This window comes from Xenopus tropicalis, chromosome 6 (genome assembly GCF_000004195.4).
Source record: "Xenopus tropicalis strain Nigerian chromosome 6, UCB_Xtro_10.0, whole genome shotgun sequence".
Classification (NCBI taxonomy): domain Eukaryota; kingdom Metazoa; phylum Chordata; class Amphibia; order Anura; family Pipidae; genus Xenopus; species Xenopus tropicalis.
Window position 1 is genome coordinate 53,612,552 of NC_030682.2, and position 26,537 is coordinate 53,639,088.

General features: G+C 39.9%; 2 protein-coding genes across 3 annotated transcripts in view; one reads left to right on the plus strand and one right to left on the minus strand.

Annotated features, from left to right (window-relative positions):
• ulk4 (unc-51 like kinase 4) overlaps nt 1-1,751 on the minus strand; it is a 227,143-nt gene extending 225,392 nt beyond the window's left edge. The window contains exons 1-2 of one of the 2 annotated variants that reach the window (XM_002940722.5): nt 1,659-1,751; nt 1,304-1,442 (exon numbers count right to left, since the gene is read on the minus strand). The gene's annotated coding sequence lies outside the window, so the exon portion shown is untranslated. The remainder of the gene's footprint in view (nt 1-1,303; nt 1,443-1,658) is intronic. The other variant, XM_018094985.2, reaches the window with a different exon arrangement.
• A 374-nt stretch (nt 1,752-2,125) lies between these two features.
• Nucleotides 2,126-26,537, plus strand: part of trak1 (trafficking protein, kinesin binding 1) — a 128,850-nt gene continuing 104,438 nt past the window's right edge. Inside the window, 1 exon segment of the mRNA NM_001374742.1 lies at nt 2,126-2,580. The gene's annotated coding sequence lies outside the window, so the exon portion shown is untranslated.

Consider the following 26,537-nt stretch of genomic DNA (forward strand, 5'->3'; position numbering starts at 1 on the left):
AAGATATAGGATCATTACGAAAAGGACGTATTCGGAGCGTTCGTGGATTGATAAATCTCCCCCTAAGTGTCCTCAGACATGTGCAACTAAGCTAAGCAAGAAAAGATCTTCTAAGGATATTGAGGGTATATGGTCTATAAGGGTGAGCCACACAGAGCTACTTAGTAGCAGCTACTACAATCCAGAAAATACACTGCCATAAACAATACTGAGAATTGCCTCTGTTAAATACACGTAGAGACAACTATCAGTAAATGATCAGCACTGTCTATTTTTGTAGCTGTGACAAGTAGCTGCTACTAGAAGCTCTGTGTATCTTCACCCTAAAGTTTTACTTCCTTTATTATACAGAATAAAATGCAGGGTTGAAATCACATTTACAGACGGAAATTAAGACCCCTTATCTGGAAAACCCAGGTCCAGAGCATTCTGGATACCAGGCCCTATCTCTTTTAATCTCTTTCTCTGCTTCTGAAGTTTCTGGAGTAGTGTTCGGAGTGGAAATATGTGGGTTTGGTTCCTGAAATTGAAACATTTTGTGGGTCACTGTCATATTTATATTTAGGCCTGTGCCTAGGAAAGCAACTTTAGAGGGGTGGCCCTCGGGTGTCTATATATAAGATTGATTTAAAAAAGGAACTTCCCGAGACACCACCTGAGATTTGCCTTGTAAATCCACCCACAGGGGGTAAAAGGCACTCTGAGCGCCGGCAGCATAAGTGACAATGCGCACTGCCAGAATTGATGTCCCACACTTCCAGAAGTGACACCACGCACATCCGTGTGTGACGCCATTGCTGTACCCTGGGGGTGCATTTATAGCACTGAAGGTCGGGATGAAGTTTTGTGGGTTAGGGTCTGGTGCGGGTTGAGTTTGACCAGCACATCACTAACCTGTGCCAAATATATCAAGTTATCAGGAAAGCATATCTGAACTGACTCTTCTGTCCCAACTGTTCCTTACCAATGTTATCAAACTGTTTGTTAAATCTTTTTAAAATCTGGTCACAAAAAGCTATCCCTAGGCGATCTGACAGTTTCCCCTGGAGAAATCTGGGAAAGCCCATACATTGAATGGCCCAATTTCCCAGGACTGATGGAGGTGCACACCCTAAACAGATGGTACCTCATATTCATAAGGGAGTCATCAAAATTACCTAATGTCTTAACAAACCTAAGATTCCACTGGCCAAATCATTGGAATATATTCTCTCTGATTACATTAAAGCAATTAATCGCAACACTAATTAGCTCTTAGTGGCAAACTGGGGAGCTGTTGGCACTTTTATAGACAGTAACACACCTGCGGAAAGCGGCCCAGTCACACAGGAAAAGGGATCCAGAAGTTGCAATGCACTGACTGAGCAGTTCCAACACACAGGAGACCGGGGCGCTGCTAGTCAGTCCGCAGTCGCAGTACCAGCTTCACAACATTCACCAACCTACAACAAAAAAACTATTTAAACCCGGTACCAAGCAATTAGAGAATAACTGATGGACATCTACATTCTCGGGCCAAAGAGGAACAACTACAAAGAAAATACAGGTCTAAAAAGACAACAACTGAAAAATCTACAGCCATGCATAATATTAGGGTCTACCGAAGTCTACAATTGCATGTGTGAATTAAAATTAATTACGATATTGAAAAGGTTTACCTGTAAGTTTTGCTCCCCTCTTCTATCAGTTTGGTTTATTCCGTTGTCTTAGGAAGGAGGCGGGCATGTCCTCTGGATTGGGCAATTGAAGCTTAGGTTGCCTTGGTAACAGTAAGACGCGGCACTTCATGCTTTTTTGTCAAAGGAAGCCCGCGACATAGTTGCAACTGGTTGCCCAAACGCCGAAGGGGCGTGCATTTGAGTTCCAAACTCCCTCCCCCCACTTTCTCCCCTCCCGCAGACTATGGCGAGCGGAGGGATGACGTCAGCCTTTCCTGCAAGCATGTCAGTGCGATGAGACTGGGAGCCTGCGGCTGGAAGTTGGGGAAGCGCTGTGCCTTACTCATTGTCGGCAACACCCCCTTCCCTTCCGCTAACCGCGCTGAATAATAAGGCAGCTGCATCTATTTCATGTGTGCAGGGGGAATCCGTTCTGCCCCCGCCCTTCATCCTTACCTAGAGCTTCAGGAGTCTAAAGAGGAGCCCAAGGCGAGGGGCGGAGGGAAAGAATCGCCGGCCGGCGAGAGAAATCTGTTCGAGTACGTTTTGGGTGCAACAGCTGAGTCCGCACAAACCCGCTAGAGAGAAGCCCGCACCTGCAAGTATCTGAAGTATCTGTGACTGGCAGTGTTATTTGCGGATCATTTACCCTTTAATTTCATTATTTTGTTTATTTTAACGGCAGCTGTAAGCCGGGCGCTGTACCCTTGCCTTGCACAATTGGTTTTGTTGTGTCACAGTCAGAGAAGCCGGCTGGGAGATTGGGGGCCGTGCTGGGAGAACTCGCTTTCTGGGACTAAAGCTGCAGCCTTAGCACTCACTTGGAATAAACATCAGGCAGGATATACACCGACAGCACAAAGCCATTGCCATACCCTAAAGGGAAACTGCCTTCCAATTTCCTACAGAGCATCAGCGCTTGGTGAGTTGCACATTGTACATTGGGTCCATCTTAATTACACACTTCCTGTGTTTGTGCCTTCTGTTGGTCCTGTAAGACCTGTTTTGTGGTACATGATGCTTCAAATTTTAATGATGATTACTGATGTGTCTTCCATGAGATTTTGTTGGACTGCACCTTTCAGCAGTCTCCTTAGCTTAAGCTAGTAATGGTTGGTGAGAGTTGCGGTTCAGGAACACATGGGTGATACCACATCTGAGGGTGAAAATCACATCCCAATATTCATTGTCATGAGCAGAAACATAAAACAAAAATAATAAAAAAAACACATTTACATAAATAATTTTCTTAGTTATATTTATATAATTTTTTTGTTAGGTGTAAATGAGCCTGTTCCAAATCATATACTTTGCATGAATTGATTCCCTTTTAGATTAATAGCAGTTACTTTAAGTGAAAGCCCAGATGCTCCCCTCCTGTCTGGTATTTTGGAAATATGACTGCCGAACTAGTGCAGCGAATGCTCATTGAAACCAAGGAAAGTGCTTCCTTTTGGTTGCAAAAAAAAAAAAAAAAATAGGGCTAATCGGCAATATGTCATCCTGCTCTTTATGAGATTCCCACAACATGAACAATTTTGTTAATCGTTTGGGCAATAATGTGGAGCATATCGTTTTAGCATAGTGCTTATTGCAGTTTTTAATTACCAAACAAAATGTAGCATAATATAAATAACATTTCATAGAAATCCGTTGTTCATAAGCCCCTAAGCCACTTCCTCCTTCCGTATTCTGTCCAAGAAGATCTGTTTCTTTACAGCATTATTGTGAGCATACTGACTGGTTTACACAGCAGGGTTTTACAAAAACAAACTGACTAGCAGAAATGACGTTTTCTCTCGCATATGTTGTAGTGGATTCATGGTTTAGGTTGCATCCCCAGAGTAAATGGTTTCCATAAGTGTCACTGCTGCTTTACATCAGGATGGAAGTTCAAGGTCATTGAGAGGGAGGACGTTTAGTGAATGACACCATTTTAGTGAAAAATGCATGCTGAATTTTGTAGTGAGAGTAAAATAGTTTAGTTGCTGCAATATCTTGGGGAAATGGACCATCAAGATATGCATGGTGGGGGTGGGGTGATGGGGATGTGAGACACTCCCTCATACCCTATTCCTTTAATAGTTAAGTCTATATTATATCTGGTTCCTCGTGGTATATTTACCAGTATGACTATGCTATTGATTGGTTACAAAATTTGTTTGAAATGAAATGATTTGCCACTATGTAGCTTCATGTCTAAATGCAGATAATGGAACTCCAGGGTGTACTGATATGGAATGCAAAGTATTTTACTAGCTGGTAGCCTGAAGTTTGGGCATCCCTGGCTTACAGCTGTATGAGCTTTGGGGCTCGTACAGACGTTTCTTCCTGCACTGCCCTGCAGTGGCATTCTCCTGCGTTCTACGACAGGACAAAATAAATCGACTGTAGTGGTAGATGTATGTAAATGCTGAACGCATTTGGTGCTTACATTTGCCTGTATTAGTACAGCCCCATAAGATAGAATGGGATGTGTTTCATCCTGTTCTCCCCTAAATTGGAACCCAGGACAATGTCATAGGAGAAAACACTCATCTTCTGTATGAGCCCTGAGAGTGATGGCATACAGGGCATTTTGTCACCCATGGTAAATCTGTGCTACTGCATCAAAACATACCTAGTATCATTGCCACCGGCAGAAGTGTAAATTGCTGGTGGGAAGACATTGGCACTTGGGAGGAAACTAGGGACATTTCGTCATCTGTGGTAGCCCAGATTTATTGCAGACAACAAAAAGGCTTGTGTGCCAGGGCCTTAAGTCTAAACTAGATTTTTCTTTTCTGTTCCATGAGTGAATTTACAAGTTTAAGATAATATAGTTGTACTAATGAGGACTAATGTCGACAGTTTTTTGGCTTGCTGTTTAGTAAATCATTTATTTAATAGCTCTATCTGCCCCTAGAATACTCTTCTGATTCTGAACTTTAAACTCTTGATTATTTATTATTGCCTCTGATTTCTTGTTGGCTGTGTGTGTGGCTTTTATATACACATAATTCAAATTTGTATGCAGAGTTTTGGGACCAGGCCAATCAGAAATTGTGCATGCTGATGATACTTTCTGTGCACCTCAAAATTTGTGTTGTGTGCTTGGCCTCCAGTACTTTGGAATATGTCCTGTGCCCTCAAATATGGACCCTGGTCCCTGCATAATTATACTGCTGACTCTGGATCTTGCAACAACTTCTTGGGGGGGGGGGGGGGGATCATAATTTCATTTAAATAAAAGAAAATTGAAATAGAACGTATTTTACGGCAGAAGATGGGACTGTACTCTGCAAATTCATTAGAAGTTCTACAGTCTTTTGTAACTATTATTCTGTGCAACCAAGAAAAATATGTGCCTTTTTGCTGTGTGTCCTCTGAACACTCAGTAGCTGCATTTCAGCATGCAGTGATGGATAAGCAGGTGTTTGGACACTTTTGCCCATTGCATATATATTGTGGATTTTAACTGCTCCATCATGCACAACTTTAAAATGTCAATCATATGTAGAGGAAGGAATATAAAAAATTAATTTGTCTTAGAGTTGTTAATGTGCTGTAAAGTGTTGGGCTGTGTGTGGCTCAAGCATTATGGTAACATTTACGATTTTAGGTTTTTTTTTTACACAACCCATGTAGCTTGATGTCGCTTAAAGGAGACATATTGGACAAATGGAAAAAAACCTAATTTTGTAGACAATTATGAATAATATATAGTTCTGGTTGCACTTTAGGCTACAAATTAATCCTATCTGTAAAAATGGCCCCTTTATTGGAGTTCCCAATAGATCCTATCAGTTCTCTGTCTCTGTTTCAAATGAGGGTGGGTGTGTCCTCACAGTTCCTGTCAGAAGCACAGCAGGAGGGGGATAGCCAATCACAGCTTTGCATTCATACAAGCAAAGACAGGCTTCAGTTCCCTATCATGTCAGCCTAGCTGCTGATTGGTTCCTATCCTACAGTGCAGTGTACTGAGAGCCACTAGCCCCCTGCACATCCAGAGAATTCAGCCAGCAGGAAATGGAATAGATGAGCAGGACAAGTGGGGTTTTGGTGGCATTTTTCAATAAATCAGTGTGAAACACAACTTTTTTTATTAAGAACAATCCTTCTATATTTACTGACACATTCTTAATTTTTATATGTTTCCTTTAACAAGCTTATTGTTTTTTAAAACTTTATAATAATGAGATTTAATGTGAGGAGTTTGTGCAGCGTACATGTGAGTCAGAAGCACTTCCACTGTGGAGAGAAGCCATGACTTCAAAGCAGGTGGTAAAGACAGGGCACCGATATAGGCTGCACCTCTTCATGCTCCCTAACTTGCACACCCCTCTTAGATCGACCCACGGGACTTGCTGCAGGTATGGGACAGGTATGGGACCCATTATCCAGAATGCTTGGGACCTGGGGGTTTCCGGATAAGGGGTCTTTTCATAATTGGGATCTTTTATCTTAAAAACACAAAAAGAGGTTGTGGGAGCACTCCAAGGCTAAATAAAGTATACAAATACAATGGAAGTGCAACTGATCTGGCCAAATTAACTACAAACATACAAAAAGAAAAAGGGATTGTGCATTGATCAATCCCTTTTTCTTTTTGTATCTTTTATCTTAAGTTGCTAAAAAAAATTATTTAAACAGTAATTAAACCAACTAGGATTGTTTTGGCCCCAATACGGATTAATTATATCTTAAATTGGATCAAGTACAAGGTACTGTTTTATTATTACAGAGAAAAAGGAAATCATTTTTAAAAATGTGAATTATTTGATTAAAATGGAGTCTATGGGAGATGGCCTTTTCGTAATTCGGAAGTTTCTGGATAATGGGTTTCCGGATAAGGGGTCCGATACCTGTACAATATACTAGGATAATTGCAATTTTATCAGCTATAGGAACCCCAAAGTTAGTACTCATGGGAAGAGACCCTTTGCTCTTTTTGCTATAACTTGCCAATTAATGTTGTTAAATTGCTGGGTGTTGTAGTTTAGCAGCAAACTAAGTGCCAGCTTCAGACATTTCATAGAGACTGATTAAAGGACATGTAAACCCCACACATAAAAATACCTGCCACACTGGTTGTCCAGAGGTTAATAGTAAGGCTGCAACATCTCCTTAATCACTTAGATTTCCTTCTCCTCCTGTAACTCACTCCCCCACTATGGAATTTGCTTTGATTTCTGGCTTGCCAGACATGCTCAGTTGTTCTAAGCTCAGATTACTAAACACGCCTTCCAGTCTAGCAGCCAGTAAAGAGATGGAAGTGCTGTTCCCAGAGAAAATCAGCTCTAGCTGTCTACTTCAATTTTTTTCTCCTAACTTTCTCAGTTCTGCCTGTGTGAGCCTGTATTCTTGATGAAATGTATGCTGAATAAGGGTCTGTGTGTGTGTTTGCTGTTTGATACATAATCAGATACATTTAAATCTGCAGAGGAAAAATGGCCACCGGGTAAATGCTGCTATTTGCTTTAGGAAAATGTGATGCTGCTAGCAAACGGAGGGGATATATGCAGTACAAATAATGCCATTTTGGTGGGGGAGACATGCCCAACTGATATATATTGTAGGCAAATGTAGGCTTTACATGTCTTTAAAGAAAGATACCATATAACAAGTATAGCATAGCCCATTCTATAGGCAGGGTTGGACTGGGGGGGGCAGGGAGCACCGGGGCTCCCGCCCCAGGGGCCCTGCAGGTGCGTGTCAGCTAACCTCCCCCCGCAGGGTCCCCCACCTGACGTTTTCCCCTGAGCTTGCGTAAGTTTAACGCGTTAAGGGATGAATGGTTGGGCGGGGGAGCACCAGCAAGGGTCAGGTCTGGGCCACCAGGGCCCATTGGGATTTTTCCCGGTGTCCCGGCGGCCCATTCCGACCCTGTCTATAGGTCTGACTTCACAAGAGTACAGCTTGGTTAAGGGGTTGTAATTCAGGTAACAAATTTTCCTTGTTATACGTAGTTATTATGTACAATCTGCACTTATGCAAACTTCTTTGCTAAGATGAACATGTTTCAGTTGGCAGCAAGCAGTGCTCTGTTGTACAGCACATGAATGTAATAATTCACTTAAATGAGTATGCACTTATAGGGAATGCTATGTCAGACTCTCTTGTAAATTGCATTCTGCAGATTCTTTGATTATCCTCGTAGTAGCTGCAGCCGCTATTAGACAACTGTGAGTTTATAAACATTTGCACTGGCAATTACTGACTTTTTTTTTTTTTTTTTAAGGAATCGTTATTATTTTTAACTTTGCAGTTCTTTGTACCTGTCATTGTTTTTTCTCATGCATTAACTAATTATATTTTCTTTTTAAAGTATGTAGTATTACATATAGTAGGCATGGAACTAGTGATGTGCGAATCTGTCTAAAACCCACCGGTAGGGCAGGTTTGCACCAGCAAACCCATCCTTTGGAGTTAATAGGCAAGCCAAACTCTGCCCTTGTCCCACCCCACCCCCAGTGTCATTATGTCCTACTTCTGTGTCCAGCAGTTGATATATAGATTCTTGCACCTTCTTTGCCCCACCCCCTTTAGTGACATCAGAGATATGTTGGTCAGGCATGGGTTCATCAGGCCCTCTTCCACTTCTGCATATATACCATGAGTTGGAGCTGCCTTTTCTCTTATTAGCAGTGAAATTCCCCATAAATATGTTGACCAGTGCAGTCTGTCGCTTACTATTTATTGAATGGTGCATTTCTGCTGATATCTTCTGCAGTGTGCAGACACAGAACAGTGATTTTTTCCTTACTTAAAAACAGGAAGAGCAGATTTAATACAGTATTGTCTATGCTAAAATAATATACAAAAACCAAAAAAGTAATTGTTATTAGCTCTTGTAAATAGGCCTCTCCTTTTGTTTCATTCTGTGACCTTTAATGAAGCCGTTAAAGGTCTTCTGTGGTTTATTTAAAACCTCTGCTTGGCCTTTTAATGCAGTATTAATCTGGCTAAGCAATGTTTTGAAATAACTCATAGCCAACTTTTAACTACTTCGCAAAGTGACTGCTGCCTTTCTGAGCAATAATTGTATGACCCACAAGTGCCCCGACAGAGCCCAGGCTCTGGCCATTTCAGTCAAAGGGTAATTGCAAACATTTATTGGCCTCCTACATAATAGGAGGGAATCATAGAGGTGCCATAATATTAGCACTTGTCTTGTGCGCCATTGTGGTAATGATAGTCGCTACTACAGTTAATACCAATAGGCTATTTTTATTTTCAAAATTGTATTGTATTATAGTATTCACGTGGTTGTGATGTGGAAAAACAATGAAGATTAATTTTCCTCTAACTCCTGTATAAATCACAATGTACAGCATTGCTTTATATAAAAAAAAAAAAATAAAATATATATATATATATATATATATATCGAGCCAAGCGTGGCATACCGCTTCAATCCTTGTCCTGGGTGCGCGGTAAAAGAGTTTAAATATTGAAAAAAAGACTAGCAACACCGGATCTATTGCAAACAATTAATTATGTATTAAAAAAATGCATGAACAGCCAACGTTACGTTTTGGTCCCCGTCGGGACCTTTCTCGAGGCAACCATGCTTTTCAACCCCATGACCTATTTATACCCATAGTGACCAAACAATCAGGAAATGACATCAATACAAACATGCCATAAAGGGACTATTGCAGTAAAGTGAGCAGTCAATGCTACAAAGTGATCTGTGCAATAAATAGTAATTGTTAAGATGTTAAAAGTGCATATCAAGTGCTCAAATACAGTCCATGACGTTTAAAATATCATAAAACATCAATAAAGTGATACAGTGAAATTTCCTAATTATATGATATGTTGCTTTACATTGCATAGTATACGAATTACCTGTGTGTATAGAAAAAATCGTACAAAGTGATCACCCAATAATACATTGTTGGTGCACCCTGCTTCATATCTCAGTGTCCTCAATACCATGAAAATATAATTAAAAACACCATATCAATAAAATCAAATATACATAAATACGCTGCGCCAGCTGATCTGGAGAAATTCCTTTCCTAATAAATGGGGGCCCCCAATTATACTTAGAATCTATCTAAAGAATTACTTTTACCTTGTCACAGATTATATTTTCTTATAACAAGATGCAACAACCAGAAAAATCACATATATATATATATATATATATATATATATATATATATATATATATATATATATGAAGAAATACATTAATTAATTCTAATAAACAAAATGCATTTGCACAGGAGTATTCACAGAAAACAATTCAAGGACAGAGAGCTATTCAGGCCCCTAGGGGCCACGCAGCCCAATTAATACGTCCAAAACGCTTCCCTTTGTAGCAAAATGCGATCAATGTCCCCACCTTTTTGTAGGCCTGAAATACAGTCAATTGGCATACACTTAAACGATGATACTGGATGCCTAGCGTGTAACCAATGCTGTGCCACTGGTTGTTTAGATATGTCCTGTTTACCCTCCTTCTTCACAGGTTTAGGATCCAAAGCAGTCCTAATGGTGGCCCGGTGCATATTTATCCTTTCTTTCAACTGTCTGCAGGTTTTCCTGCAGTATATTAGCCCACAAGGGCATTTAATAATATACACCACATTTCGTGAGACGCACGTAAGCCTATGTCTGATGGTGTATGATTTACCAGTGTGTGTGGATGATAAAAAGTATCCCCCGTTATTAAAGTATTACACATAACACAATTACCGCATTTAAATACTCCCATTCTGCTCACATAAGTCTGCGTAAGATACTTGCTTACCGGATCCGCGGGGGACAAAAGTTCCTTTAGGTTCTTGTTCCTTTTGTATCCAAACCGGATCCGTTTGCGGTTAATTGCTGTCAATTCTCCATCAGTTTTAACTATAGGCCAATGCTGTTATATAAATTTTTTAATCAGCTGGGTGTGCACTTCATAAGTGGTCATATAGCACAAAACATCATCACCTACACCATCAGCATGATCCAGTTTATGCCTCAAAGTTATCTCTCGATCTAGTGATTCAGCCCATGTCTTAGTATTACTGATCAGTGTAGCAGGATACCCCCTCTCCAAGAATCTTGATTTTATTGATATGGTGTTTTTAATTATATTTTTATGGTATTGAGGACACTGTGAGATATGAAGCAGGGTGCACCAACAATGTATTATTGGGTGATCACTTTGTATGATTTTTTCTATACACGCAGGTAATTCGTATACTATGCGATGTAAAGCAACATATCAAATAAGTAGGAAATTGGCTGTTTCACTGTATCACTTTATTGATGTTTTATGATATTTTAAACGGGTGGTTTATTATGTCATAGAGAGCCTTATTCCTAGCAACTTTGCAGTAGGTTCCCAGCTTTTAAATGGGAACCTCTGACCCCGGCATTCAAAAACTATTGTTCTGTGGGGCTACAATTTTATTGTTATTGTTAATTTTTATTCATTATCTTTCTATGCAGGTCCTCTCCTAATCATATTCCTGTCTCTCGTTCAACCCACTGCCTGGTTGCTTAGAGTAAATAAGACCCTAGCAACCAGATAGCTTCTGAAATACCAAACTGGAGAGCTTCTGAACAAAAATCTTAATCATTGGAGAACCATAAAAAATAAAGACCAATTTCAAATTGTTTCAGAATGTTAATATTTACCTCATACTAATAGTAAAATTAAGGGGTAACTACACCTTTTAAGGTAGCATTATGTAACAGCAACTCAATGTGTATTTTCATTTATATGTACCTTTTTTTTTTTTTAAGTCATGCAAAATACATCTAATATGTTAACATTTTATTTAAGTCTCAAACAATTCCAGTGTGCATATTAGTTTATGTGAAAGTCCTTCAAAAGTGCTCTGTGCTGACGATATCATTTGATACGTTTGTAAACCTATGTGGGATGAAAAAGCAGTTTGTTTTTAGTAGACTGGGTATTATCCAAGGCAGTGTTTGCTTTTCATCTGAGAAGGATCTGGGTGTATTGATTTTCAGGAGGTTCATTGTTTAGAGTGGTCCACGTGACAATGTCTTTGGGCTTTTTCTCTTTTTGGCAGGAATGTGACTTCCTGCTTGGTTAATTTAAGGCCTTGTGTGTGAATGGCTTGAAAAGTCTAATTTAAACTTAGAAGTTGCAGGTAATCTTTTCAAGCCTTTTTTTAATGTTTAACCCTTTGGGTATCATGAAATGTAGAATGTATGACTCATGCATAAATGGCTATGATACTGTAGATTCTATGTTTCCTGTCGTCTTTCTGGTTTGTTTACTTGACAGTCGGAGTCATAGATCAAAGAGCCGACTGCAGCACTAAAATAGTTAAATGGTCAGTTTACCTTCTCAAAATTTTTGTTTCAAATAGTATGCAACAACAAAATTGTCATTTTTAAGGGCTCTGGCACACGGGGAGATTAGTCGCCCGCGGCAAAATCGAGAAATCGCCGAAAAAGCCTCGCGAGTCTTTTACATGTTCGCCGGTGGGATGGCAGGGGAAGGCAACTCCGGGAGATTAGTCGCCCGCGAACAGGGAGTTTTGCCGCGGGCGACTAATCTCCCCGTGTGCCAGAGCCCTAAGTGTAAGAAAAAAAACAAAAAGGGAAACCATTTGAAAACAGGCAACGTTTGTGGTGTCATTTTTGAAAACAAGATGTGACCACAAACGACTCTATATAGAAAGAAGGTATTGCATTTCTAAGTAATCCACTTTTTATAGCACAAATTTGTATCTGCTTCATATTGTTATCCATTTGTTTAAAGTTATCCTTTTTTATGAAGTTTGTTATATTAGGCACTATTACTTTCTAACAACCTTTTAAAAGCAACTGGTTTATCGAAAGAGATTAGAAAAAATTATGAAGGACCTATATGCCGTGTCATTAGAGGTCTGTGGCAATAAAATGTACCCTCCATTTTATTTATTTATGTGTGAATTGAACAGCTTAATGGGAAAAAAATGTAAGTAACCTTGAAATGCTAATGTTGCTTCAGTCAATATATCCGCATCCTTCAGAATTTGTCTGCATGAATATTCCATGTTTTAGAAAATAAAAAAAGGCAGCCCAACTCATACGGGCCGATTCATTAAAACATGAGTTTGAATCCTGAATGGGAAAAATTCGGATTGGGTACGATAATTTCTGAAGATAGCAAATATCACGAAAATGCTTATGAAAAAATCGTATTGGCGATCTGAAAGTCACAAAATTTTCGTACCGAACGATTGTAAACAGCGACAAAACCTTTCCGAATTTTTCGCGCTAGCAAGCGCAAGAAAAAGTCTTGCGGGTGTACGAAAAATTCATGCAAGTGCGAAAAAATTGGTGGAAATACGCTCGGAGCGTTCATGTCTTCATAAATCTCCCCCATAGTTGTAGTAATACGTTTTGCTGCCACTTCTATTTAAATTTAGGGCTATATAGTTTATGTAGAATATCTCTATCAGCTTCTTGTATCATCGGACTGTTGGTTATAGAACTTTCACAGGTTTCACTCTTGTGTCTACATGACCTATTAAGAAGTCAAGTGGATTATGCTGCTCAGTATAAGAAGATTATTTGTTATAAAGAAGATTGGTATTGCTAATTCCTCAGTACAATTATACTGTTACGTGTCTGTTTTACCAGAGAGTAGAAGAAGTCTTGCTAGTATTTTCAGCTTCATTGAGAACAGTCTGGCCCAACTAGTAAAAAATATATTTTGTTTTCGTAGGATTTTTGAGTGTAGTTCCTGAATATAATAACATCAAGGCCTCTACTGAGACTGGACTTGGGCATTGTAATAAAGGCTAATAACACACAAAATTCGTTGTCCTCCAGTGGCATCAGGTGCAAAATATCAGTAGCCATGACACCCTGCTCCACCTAACATAGAACTCCCCTACAGTTGGTCTGAAGACAGCAACACAAAAACAAACACACTGAATATAAAACAGGCCTTTTTTGTAAAAGAAAAGTATATACATATACAGTATAGGAATAAGGCTAATGCCACACAGGTTTATTTCTCGGCCTGCTTATAAGTGTAACTATGCACTTGTGAATGTAAACCCCAGAGGGGGCTGAGGGGAATGGTGAGGCTGTGGGGATCAGCCTATGTGAATGTTTACTGGACCTTTAGGTAATGAAACTGACTTTTACTAAAAAATAGTAAAAAGACTTTTACCCACTCTCCAGTGATGCAGGCATGCACGTATCAAATTATGTGCTTTAACAAAACTATTTACATTTCACATGGAACAAATATATGCATTTGAAGAATATATTCCATGTGCTTCAATAGCTTTTATATCAGACACTTGTCAAATGCATAAAAGGTTATTTTTGGAATGAGATGTACAAAACATCTTTTTGTAGGGCATATTCAGCAGTGTACATATATTGTGAATAGGAATTCAATTTGCACACTTTACATCATAGGTTTTGCTCTTGCTTTATAGTCACTTTAGGACAGCACCAGAGACTGCCACAACAGCTCATATAAGCCAATAAAGGAGAGTTCCGTGTCTTCAGCAGCAGCAGCAGTACAGTGTTTAGAAGAGTAAAAATGCACATGATTATTGAAACTCGAGCAAGAGATCAAGGGATTAAAGTATTGTGTTTTGCATAAGGGTCATCCCAAAGGCCTTAGTGTGATAATATTGGCAAAGGTAAAATTCCCCCAAGGGTGATGACATGGGACATTTTGCCGCCTGCAGTAAATCTTTGCTACCGTGGGTGACAAAATGTCCCTTGTTGCTATCCCACTAGCTGACCAGTGCTGAAACACATGCTGTGCAAAGTTATCCAAAGGTTCCTTGCGAGGAAAGCGGAACCAACATGTATGTTTCCACACTGCCGATTTCAATGTTAGCTTTGGGAAAGCATTCACAGGAGATTAGTCACTCCGCGGTAGAGGAGACTTATTGCACTAATCTCCTAGTGTCCCATTGCCCTAAAGAAACCGTAACGCCAAAAATGAAAGTGTTTTGAAGTACTTAAAAAATAATGTACTGGCTCTATATTGGTAAAACTGGTGTGTTTGCATAAAAAATTACTATGGTGTATATCAGTGATCCCTAACCAGTGGTTCGTGAGCAACATGTTGCTCCCCAACCCCTTGGATGTTGCTCCCAGTGGCCACAAAGCAGATGCTTATTTTTGAATTCCTGGATTGGATTAAAAACCAGTTGTACTGCCAAACAGAAGCTCATTTTGGCTGCCAGTCCATATAGGAGCTATGAAATAACCAATCACAGCCCTTATTTGGCACCCTCATGAACATTTTTTATGCTTGTGTTGCTTTCCAGCTCTTTTTACATTTTATTGTGGCTCACAATGGTGTACTACAAATTTTATCTGCTATGTAATCTGTGCCATTTAGCCCTCTTTCAGTTTGAATGGCTGCCGACATGGCTACACGCAGCTTGTCTGTAGTAGTTTTCGTAGGATTTTTGAGTGTAGTTCCTGAATATAATAACATCAAGGCCTCTACTGAAACTGGACTTGGGCATTGTAATAAAGGCTAATAACACACAAGATTCGGCGCAAATCGCCGAAAAAGACTCGTGAGTCTTTTTCGGCGATTTCCTGAAATCGTCCCGCCGTGTCTGCCATCCCGCCGGCGACTTACATGTTCGCCGGTGGGATGGCAGGGGTAGGCAACTCGGGGAGATTAGTCGCCCGCGAACAGGAAGTTTTGCCGCGGGCGACTAATCTCCCCGTGTGCCAGAGCCCTTAAAGCAGAAGTCTATATTTAACTGATAGCAATGTTTTGCATAAGCGTAATTAGTGTATTTTCTATTTTCTAAGTGACTTCCACTAGCGAAACAGCTTAGAGTGTGTTACTAATAGTGAAGGCTTTATCACTGTAATAAAATAAAAAAAATGTTTTTTTGTACTATTCAGGGTGAGGTAACACCTATTTATATGTGGATAGGGGTTAATATTGGTCTGTTGATCTGCCACTCATCTGCTTGCCGGCGGTCTAGAAGGCGGGAGTATAACTCTGAACTCTGAGTAAGAAAATTCTTTTATACGGTATTTATAAAGTAAGGCATCAGTGCCCACTAGTACATGAAGGGAAAATGGCACTAAGAACTGTAGATATTGTAGAAGGCCAACTGACAGAATTCTTAAACAGCTTCATAATGGAAAGATGAAGTTGAGTTTTTTTTTTTTTTTTTTAACCCTTGAGAAGCAACAAAAACAAAACACATGAAGCAAAGGCAAATATCATGTCCACTACAACACTATTGAGAGGCACTTGTAGTTGTGCTAAAATCTGAAAGTCAGCTGCTTTTCACTAATGCAATGGAGCCCTGTAATTACCACCAACATTTAGGAAGTTAATTTATGCAACTATCCTTGTGTCTAATAAATCATACATTTACTCAGTTTGCACCCACATTGTATGCCACCAATACAATTAGTATGTAGTGTGGACTTTAAACCTTATGTCTGTCTTTGTAAGTTGTTAATGGGAAGCAATTCCTATTATAAAATGTCCACTAAGCTATAGTGGATTAAGGTTCCCATTCGTCCCCTTTTCATGGGGACAGGCCCCGTTTCAAGAGCCTGTGCCTGTGGTAAATTGCCCCGGGAAACGTCCCCGTCAGCTGCCATTGCCATAAAAAATCCCAGTGTATCCCATGTATCAATATAGAATTGATAAAAAGTATTTGCATTTTGCATTAAGCCATAACATGGAATTCTTGCGTGTGCTGGAGCTTGAGTGGGTCAGTGTTGTTGTCGCGTATGACACGGGGTGGTGGGCGAGCCGAACGGGAGAGGAGCCACTCATACATCCTCCACATTCCACTGTTAAATGGAAGTCAGCAGCTGCTTAGTGAGGAATTATGGCAGAGGAGCAGCCTGACTTTGTTTGCCTGCCACATGTTTTAGTTTTGAAAGGGGGGGGAGTTCCCTTTTTGCAGATTCTTGAGTGAGAATCCCTATAACAATGAAGTTGGCACTGCATATATATGTTTTGAGGCATTTGGCATCAAGCCACTTTTATACTGTTACATGTTATAGATGCATTGATTGTGAAATTGACCATATAATATATATATGCATATGTATTGTTACAAGTATTATTGGGCTGTAAAAAAAAAACAATGTGGGCAGTGTCAGAAAAGTTAGCATGGCCTTGCAAAAATTTTGCGCGCCCACAGCGCGCCACAACTCCTATCCCCTCCCCGGATTTGAATGTCAAAATCTGGTCACCTTATAGTGGATGTTTTATAAATTAGTTTCACAGTAGTCGTGATGTGTAAATTACGCAGTCTATAAAATCTTTTTTATGGGCATGAACAACACACTAATCTTGGTAGTAATAAATAGATTTCATTGCTCCAAGTGGCTGATTCTAGATAGACACAACAGTTCGCAATACACTGAAATAGCATGGCTAAGTTGTTTCCAGTAGGAATAAATGTTTGCTTGAAGAACAGCACATTTATATCTTTATATATCAAAAAATATAATAAATTCTATATCTGAAACAAATTATTAGGACTACAGTTTGGGTGCATATTTATATTAGTTTCCCCTTAAGATTATTAATGGCATTACTTTACAGCTTTACATCTTACTTAGTGAATGTTACAAAGGAAAATTCTTGTAATTGTCTGAAAATCTTTGCCTTACACGTATGCAAGCATTGAAAACTTTTTATAGGCATTTAAAAAAGGCTGAAATTTATATCGAATTGCCAGTTGAGTTTTACAGTATGCACAGACTGGGTGTGGTACCTGCACAAGACGGGACAAAGAGTTACTGCTTTATTTGGTGCAGGTACCAAACTTTTCCTGCTGTTTAAATGTGGCTTGTACATATTGCTAATATACAGTATAACCCCCACACTAACGAAATGGATTTCCATCACATGTTGTTGGTGGCTGGTAAACACAAAAAGCATTGTGCCGCAAAGCCCATGAATTTGCTCCATCTCTAGTAACCTATGGCATGAAGCAGTTAAGGGCCTGAAAAGAAAAATGTGTAGGGACCCATAGGGTTAAGCTCCCCATGGCTTTATCCCCTACCTCTTCACAGCTCTATTGTTATTAGGTAAGAGCCCCTGTACTTAAGTTACAGTTCTAACACTATTCCCTATAGGTTTTGTCAGGTTGACCACTCCCTTTGCAGACTGATATAGTGTCTAGCAAGGAGGAGTGGCTTCCTCTTTTTTGGCTGCATGCTGTGTCCCAAGCAGAGCTCCATCTGAGCCTGGGAGCAGACTGTAGGCCCCAGAAGCCATTGTGCCCTAGAGGACATTATACCTCTAGTGAAAGTCGGGGACAGGGCCCCGTGAACGAGGATAAGTAAGCACAGCAGATTTATTTAATAGCACTCTCTAGGTAGGAGAAGTGAGCATAGTCAGCTTTAGCTAGAAAGGGCAGCCATTAGTCCCACCAAAGGAGTGATTAGATTCTGGAGTAGTCTCCTATCCGGCAATTTTGCCTCAGTGCAGGGCCACGGAGTAGAGATAATGACAGGCCAGGATAACCCTGATCCCTACTCACCCGGAGGATTCACCCACTAGAGGTTATTAACCTGAAGGAGCTCCTACTACCTAGGCTACCTCCTAAGGGGTACTGGTTGAAAGGTGTGTATCCCGGCCCAGACTCTATCAAGAGGTGGGATACAACGGTGCATACCCTCTCTTCTGCAGCAGAGAGTATCTCAATTATACCGTACTACTGCTTGTGCTTGTGAGTATATGAATACCCTAATTTCACCACTGCTTGTCTTGGACAATAAATCTGTATCCTAGTTTCACCATAAGAACCTCTCTGGCATCCATTTATACCACCCGCACCACACAACCTCAGCAAGTTGTGGTTCAACTACACCCTCAGCTCCATAGTACTTCTCTCAATTAGCGGAGCCCATGCCTAAGAATTAAGGGTCGCGTGTAACACATGCTCTACACCAGGGGTCCCCAACCACTGGGCCGCGGACGGCATGGCAGTGGGCCACAGCGCCCCCTCCCCCCCCAGCGCGTCGCATGTATTACTCGCCCCGCCCCGCCCCCCTCGGTCCGTGTAAAAGATTTTTTGCCCCCTACCGGGCCGCGGGGCTAAAAAGGTTGGGAACCCCTGCTCTACACTACGCTACTAGCCTGGATTTGCCTAATCTAAGTCAAAATACTGTTACATAAGTAAAAAAAAAATGAACAATAACATTGAGCCTCACAGTCAATCTGTTGTCTGCTTGGACACTAAAAACCGGACAACCTTTTTTATCTGTAGTCTAGAAAGATCTAGAATAGGAATACTGCAAGTTTAAAAGTCATACATAATAAATACCAACTGAAGTGTTACTCTACAAAATCCTAAAAGTTAATATAATTTTAAGGTTCCCCTTTAATATAAAATACTAAGGGGGCATATAGTAGCGTTCATATTTTATTTTTTTTTTCACCATTTGTATGTCAAAAACCACAAAAAAGCCCCATCTAAAAGCTGTGGAAGTCAGGTAGAAGTTAATGGGAAGTTAAAGTTAGTTGTCCTAGGCAAATTATTAAAAATATTTATTTATTTCCAGGTTTTTTTTTTTCCTTTGTAAGTCCACGAAGATTCGTATGAAAATATAAAAAACACAATAAATTTGTGGTTTTCGTTCCGCACTGTAATTTGTTCATGCTTTTTCAATTTGGTTCTTTTAATAAATGACTAGACATTTGTGGTTTCATGGTTTAAAAAACCTCTAAAATCAGAACGTTGATAAATCTGACCCTAAATGTTTGTAGGCACAGGAATTAGTACCACAAAATATAAAAATGTAAATCATTCTTGCTTGACATCACAGAGCAATAGCTTCTAAAATAAAAAAGCATTTTAGAGACCAGAACAACCTGTTTCCTTCCGCAAGACATGCAAATCACTTATATTTTCCTAAATCCACAGTTAGTTGTTAAAAGGACCATTTCATGTAAATCTGATTAAATTGAAAGCTATAACTAGGAACCCAAATTATTGTTCTTGTTCTTTATGGTCTCAAGGTTTGTTCTCCTATCTGCTGAAATTTAAATACAGAGCCATGGAAAGATTTTTGTGCAATGCAGGTTACAAAATCCACAAATAAGGTCACTCCCTAGCTCGAGTATTTATCCATATATATTTTAGATAGCAATATTGAATGGAAAAATCAGCCTGATATTTTTTTTTTTTGGTATGGGGTAATTCAGCTTTGTACCTTAAAGGAACAGTGACACCAAAAAAATCAGTGTGTTTTAAAGTAACTAAAGTATAATGTACTGTGGTCCTGCACTAGTAGAACTGGTGCCTTTGTTTGCCTAAACAAGCTGCTGTGTAGCCATGGGGGCAGCCATTCAAAGCCAAAAAAGGAGAAAAGGCACAGGTTACACAGCAGATAACAGATAAACTCTGTAGTATACATTGGGAGTCTGCACAGTCTGTTATCAACTGTGTATCCTGTGCTTGAATGGCTGCTCCCATGGCTACAACGCAGCTGTTTATATAAACATTAGTATTGTTTCTGAAAAAACAGCAGTTTTACCAGTGCAGGGCAGCAGTACATTATATCGACATTATTTTAAAACATTCACGTATAATTACAGTGCAAACATTTACTTAGAATGGATCCATCTGTAACATACTAAAGTTTACATTGTCAACTTTCATTTTTTACCTTAGTTTGTTAGTATGTTCTCCTTTTAAATAGCATATTTTGCATTTTTTTTTGTTTATAGAGCAGATTGTTAATATGTAAAGCTTCATTTTTTTCTGTTAACACAGATGGTAGGTGCATTAACCTTTTCAATTTGAATTTACATTGAGACACTCACCAATTTCTCTAAGGCTTCTGAGTTTAGGTTTACACTTTGGGAAACAAAGATTGTTATAGCTTAAAGGAGACAAAATGGATAAACAAAAAATCTCTAATCTTGAGGGCAATTATGAATAATATATGGTGCTGGTTTCATTTTGGCCTAAAAATTTATATTTATAATAATATTTATAATTTATTGGATCCCCTCATAGGCCCTCTCTGGTCCCTGTCTGTTTTTCAAATGAGGGGTGGGCGTGTCCTAACAGTCCCTGCCAGAAGCAAAGTAGTAGGGATGTAGCCAATTACAGCTCTGCAGGACACAAGCAGTAACAGGCTCCAGTTCCCTATCAGCTTAGCCTAGCTGCTGATTGGTTCCTATCCTACAGTGCAGCATGTTAAGTGCCGTCAGCCCTCCTGCACAGCCTGGGAAAGGAGGCAGCAAGAAGTGGAATAGATGGACAGGAATAGTAGAGTTTTTGATGAAATTTTCAATAAATCAGCCACTACTATTTAAAGCACAACAATTTTTTAAAGCACATCTGGTTTTGTCCCCACAGTCGAGGAGTCTGCTACTCCTATGGTTACACCTTTACAAGTTTATTATTATATATTTGCAAAGCTGTCCAATAGAATGGTACATCAAACATACAGATTACATAAAAAAAAGTAAAAATACCAATAGGGCCCTGCTCATTAGAGCTTACCATGCATATAAAGCAGGAGTAACCCAGTAATATTTCTATGATAAGCAGTGCTATCCCATCGGCTATTTTCAGAATGACTCTTCCCTTTAAAGGACAAGGAAAGTCGAAATCTATTAAGCACACTATTAAATAGTACTACTATTGCTGTGTAAAAACGCTATATTTCTGGCTTGCCTAATGAAAGATTTACAGAGATACACCTGCTATATTCTACATACTTGTTTCAGTGAACGGCGCCGCCATCTTTAATAAGGCATGTCCACTCTCTTTCCCTCACTGTCTCTTCTGCACATGTGCCCCCCAACATCCTCCCTGCGCCCCCGCCGCGTCCTTCTGTGTTTCCCACCCCCAGCAGCTGTGTCCTTATGTGTATCGAGATATCTGTATCCATAACATACACGCTCCCGTCCTCGTCTGCACAACCCCCCCCCCCCCTCTTGTCACACACCTCCCGCTCCGGTCCGCTCACTTCCTTTTGTCAGTACCCCACCCCCCCGCTTGCTTGTTCACTCTCTCTGGTCCGTTCCCCCCTTGCCTCTCCCCCCGCCAGCACTCCCCCGGCCCCGCCCCTGCCGTTTGCTTGCTACGGTTTGCTCGGAACTCTCCCCCTTTGCCTCTCCCCCCTCCAGCACCTGCTTGCCAGCTGTCTCCTCATCTTCTGTGCCAAGCTGCCGCTGCATACACTACTTATAAGGGCAGCAGTCGCCATGGCAACCGGACACTAGTGGGGGTACGCATGCGCCGCCAGCAACAGTCCTGGTCCCATGGTCTGTGCAGGAGTGAGGCATTATGGGAATCTTCTCTACACAGCTCAGCATTTTTTGTTCCTGTTTGGCTTCAGATCTTCTGAATGGAAGAAATATGGGGAGACTTAAGGGCACTATTGAGACAACTGAAGGTATGCCTGCATTTTGAGATTAACTCTTTACTAGCCTTTCCTTCTTCTTTAACAGCTGTTTTAGCATAAGTGTATTTTTGGGTTTCAGCAGTTACAAGACATTTTGGCACAAGTGTTACTGGACAAAGCTTTTCTATGGCGGCTGTTAGCTTACTTTACATAATGATTCGGCTCCAGTTTCTGTATAACTTCAGCTGCTGGTGCCTTGAGATTGGAAAGAAGGCAAAAAAAAGCCTCGTGGTTCAGTGATGAGATCATGAGACAGTGATTTCCAGCTGCACTGTCATGAGCAAGTTAACCTCAGACATTTATATTCCAGGCCCCTCTATGTTGTGTGTCCCTAAGATACTGATGAGTAAATGGAAAATCTCTTTTGTGAAACAGTTTTTCCCATGTTATCATGTTTTCTAATATGTTACACTGGTAAATTAAAATGTTTTCTGTAAACTTTAGCCAAATTATGCAGAATGGATTTATGTTAGTAGAAGCAATGTTATTGTTATGCTGATCTCTGCTTAGGCAATAACTTCCATTCTTAATGTAAATATAAAGATGGAATGTTCTTCACAAACACAAAGGCTTCACGTTTTCTTTCCTATTTCAGGGAAGAATATATGAATGATACATATTTGTTATACAAAACGAAAGAATTTATGCTGTAAAGGATGGTTACCCAGATACTGTATTACTGGTGACTCTCAATTTCCTGTATGCCTTATAGTGGCATGAGAATGTATCACTTAAGTGAATAAATAAATAAATACTGCTGTACTACAACAGATACCAGCCTTTTTAAAAGAAATGTGGCAGCATTGTGCTTCCCATCAAATTTACCTGTGCCTGGGGCAAGATGTTAGCAATTAAGTTAGCATAAATTTTTGTTGAGGGCAATAAACATGGAGTCCTGCTTTCAAGGGGTGGTTCACCTAACTTTTAGTATCTTTTATAATGTACTATTCCTACCAACTTTGCAATTGTTATTGTTTATATTTTATAGTTGTCAGATTATTAGCCTCCAACTTTTACATTGTTCATGCTTTTAAATTAGGGTCACGGATTCCGACAGCCAAAAACTTTTGCTCCGTGAGCTTACAGTTTTATTATTATTGTTACTTTTTATTACCTTTTTCATCCCTTCTGCTATTCATATTTCAGTCTCTCGTGTAAACCACTGCCTGGTTGCTAAGACAAACAAGATCTTAGCAACCAGGTAGCTGCTGATATTCCAAACTGGCTAAATAACTGAAAAACCACCAAAAATAAATAATAAAAACCAACTGCAAATTGTCTACATCACACTGAAAGTCCCAGCCTCCCAGATTTCTGAATAATAGATTCCATGTCTGAAATTCTTTCATTTAAAAATGTAATCTATCAACTTTTTTTTTTTTACACAATAGACAGAATTTGAAATGTGATTTTCAGTTTATTTTATACCCCAGTATGTCTGGCTGATTTGGCCTTAATACACTGTAGCTGTTGGTTTCTGCAAAGTTCTGGCTATTTTTATTATGTTTATAGCCAATTTTTAAATGCCCACATGAATATTTTTACGATTTAAATACAAAACACTTTGTAAGAGTTAGCATCAGCTTGGCTGTATTAGATGCAATGTTAATTGGAGCCTTTCTGTCTGGCAAGCATCGGGATAGCTGGATTTGTTAATTATGCAGTGAAATATGTGTGTCTTTTTTTTTTTTTTAGGCCAAGATCAGTGGGTAAAACCATTGTACACAATAAAGCACTGACTCCTCTGAATGCCTCATTCATGTTCTCTGCAGATTTCTAACTCAATCAGCAGCAACAAGTGTGTTTGTAATTAGAACAGGATACAAGCATTGTACACATTAAACTCATATCAAATCAAGATGGTTTCTTTCTGTGAAAATATTTAAATCAAGTGAGGCTTATAAATATATCAATTAAATGTTAGCAAAAAAAAAATTTTTATTGTACTGTCCAGATTGCAGCTTCTCCAACAGGCACGCTATTTAGGAGAGTAAATAGTAAGCAATTATAACATTCTTGTTACTTACAATATTTGTAATATGTTTATTATGGTTGCTAGACTGGAAGATCAATTTAGTATTACTGTGTGAGCACAGGCATGTTTCAGTTCATAAAAAGACATGGGTCACATATGATCCATAGAAGAAGGACATTTGACTGAATCCAGCTGAAAGTGCGTAACCATCAGTGGTTATATCATCAGCGAAGATAAATGTGTGGCAGCCATGCAAGCCAAACTACCACTACCATGTTTAACAGATGAGCTGATATGCTTTGGATCTTCGGCAGTTTCTTTTCGTCTCCACAATTTCAAATAAGGGTTATTCTTGGTCTTGTCTGTCCATAACTCTTAATACTTATTTGCAAACTTTTTAGTGGTTTGCATCTTGCAGTGTAGCATCTGTATTTCTGTTCATGAAGTCTTCTGCAGATAGTAGACTTTGACAAAGACATGCATGTCTCCTGAAGAGTGTTTCTGATTTGTCGAACAGGCGTTAGAGGATTTTTCTTTACCATAGTGAGGTTTCTTCTGTCATCAGGAGTGGATGTCTTCCTTGCCTCCCAGTCTGTGATTACAGAGCTCACCAGTGCATTCTTTCTATTTAAAGGGGAAGGAAAGGCTAAGTCACTTGGGGGTGCCAAAATGTTGGGCACCCCCAAGTGACTTAGATCGCTTACCTTGTACCCTGGGCTGGTGCCCCTGTTAGGAGAAAAAAGCACCAGCCCAGGGTACTTGTAGTGAGCGCTTCCTACTTCCTTTCTCTTCTGCCGGCGCAATCCGTCGGCCGGTGCATGCGCAGTAGAGTGAAAAGCCGACTTAGTTGTTTAAGTTCGGCTTTTCACTCTACTGCGCATGCGCACGCAAGCGAAAAGGAAGGAGGAAGCGCTCGCTGCTACCCCGGGTAAAAGGTAAGCGATCTAAGTCACTTGGGGGTGCCTAACATTTTGGCACCCCCAAGTGACTTAGCCTTTCCTTCTCCTTTAATGATATTCCAAACAGTTGATATTGGTAATCCTAAAGTTTAACCAATGTCTCTAATGGTTTTATTCTTGTTTTTCATACTGTAATAGCTTCCATGACTTTAGTTAGCTCAGCTTTTCTCCTTATGTTGAACAATGGCAACTACAGACTCCATAAAAAGTTTTGAAATTTCTACATGGTGGAACTGAAATGTGTGCAAATAACTTTAAAATAAAGACTGGAATGTGACTTTAATCATGTCTGAATTGTTTGATTTTAAATTTTACATTGAGGAACAGAGGGGCAAATTAAAGAAAAAAGTTTCTTTGTCCCAAACATTATGGAGGGCACTTTAGACAATACAAGGAAATTGTATAAAGTTTTGAGCACTCCCTGTGCTAAAATATTATATATCACCATGAACATAATAGGGTTTAATAGTGCTTGAAATGGTTTTGAACTTAGATAATATTTGTCTCCTCAGGGTTGTTGTGATTTGTATGTGACCATTACTGAGTTGCTACTACTATTAATATTTTTTGGGTCCTGTCTTGCAGAGGTCGCCCTTTGCCTTTTTCCCATAGAAAGTAACATTTTATGGGGTTGGGGGGGGGGGGGGTGCGGAGCACAACATGTTTATTATTTGGGAGGGACACTATGTAATACAAGCTTATTAGGATTCGGATTCGGTTTGGCCAGGACCGTGGATTTGGCCGAATCCTGGCTGAATACCGCACTGAATCCTGGATTCGGTGCATCCCTAAGGGCAGGGGTACATGGGGAGATTAGTCGCCCAGCGACAAATCTTCATTGTCGCGTGCAACTAATCTCCCCGCAATGCCATCCCACTGGCTAGAATGTAAATCGCCGGTGGGATGGCATATGCTTCGCTGCAATTTACCACAGTCACCCGAAGTTTCCTCTCAAGGCAAGTTCGGGCGACTGCGGGACATCGCACATACAGTAGTGCCCTGTGTACATAAACATCTAAGGGCGAAGACGCACAGAGCTACTTAGTAGCAGCTACTTGTCACAGCTACTAAACACCAGAAAATACCATGCCATAGACAATACTGAGAACTGCCTCTGCTAAAACACACACACACAGAGACAGCCATGACATATAGCTATAACAAGTAGCTGCTACTAGTAGCTCCGTGTCTCTACCCTGTGCATAAACAGACCCTGTGTGTAAAATTTGCTGTACGCACATTGCTGTTTTTATAGCCGTCACAATTAGTTGCCTTAATCCTATTTTTAAAAATCGCAGCAACAAATCGCCCTGTCTTCGCCCTTAGGGTTGCCTTTTTTTTTTGACCACGCTAAATTAGTAAGTTTTTTTTTTTTTTTTGAGATTGGCTTGGTGTGTCTGCTTTCCATTTTTCCACTGGAACATTCCTCAAGCCTTAGGTGCCTTGGTAAAACTTTAACTTACAACACTAAAATACCATTTAATATAGTGTAGCTAAATTCTTTTCTCGACTCAAGTACCAGAACTTACTAAAAGCAGAGGACCTAGACTAGCCTAATGTTGTATTCAACTAAACTTCAGAAGCTATTTGATGTTCTAG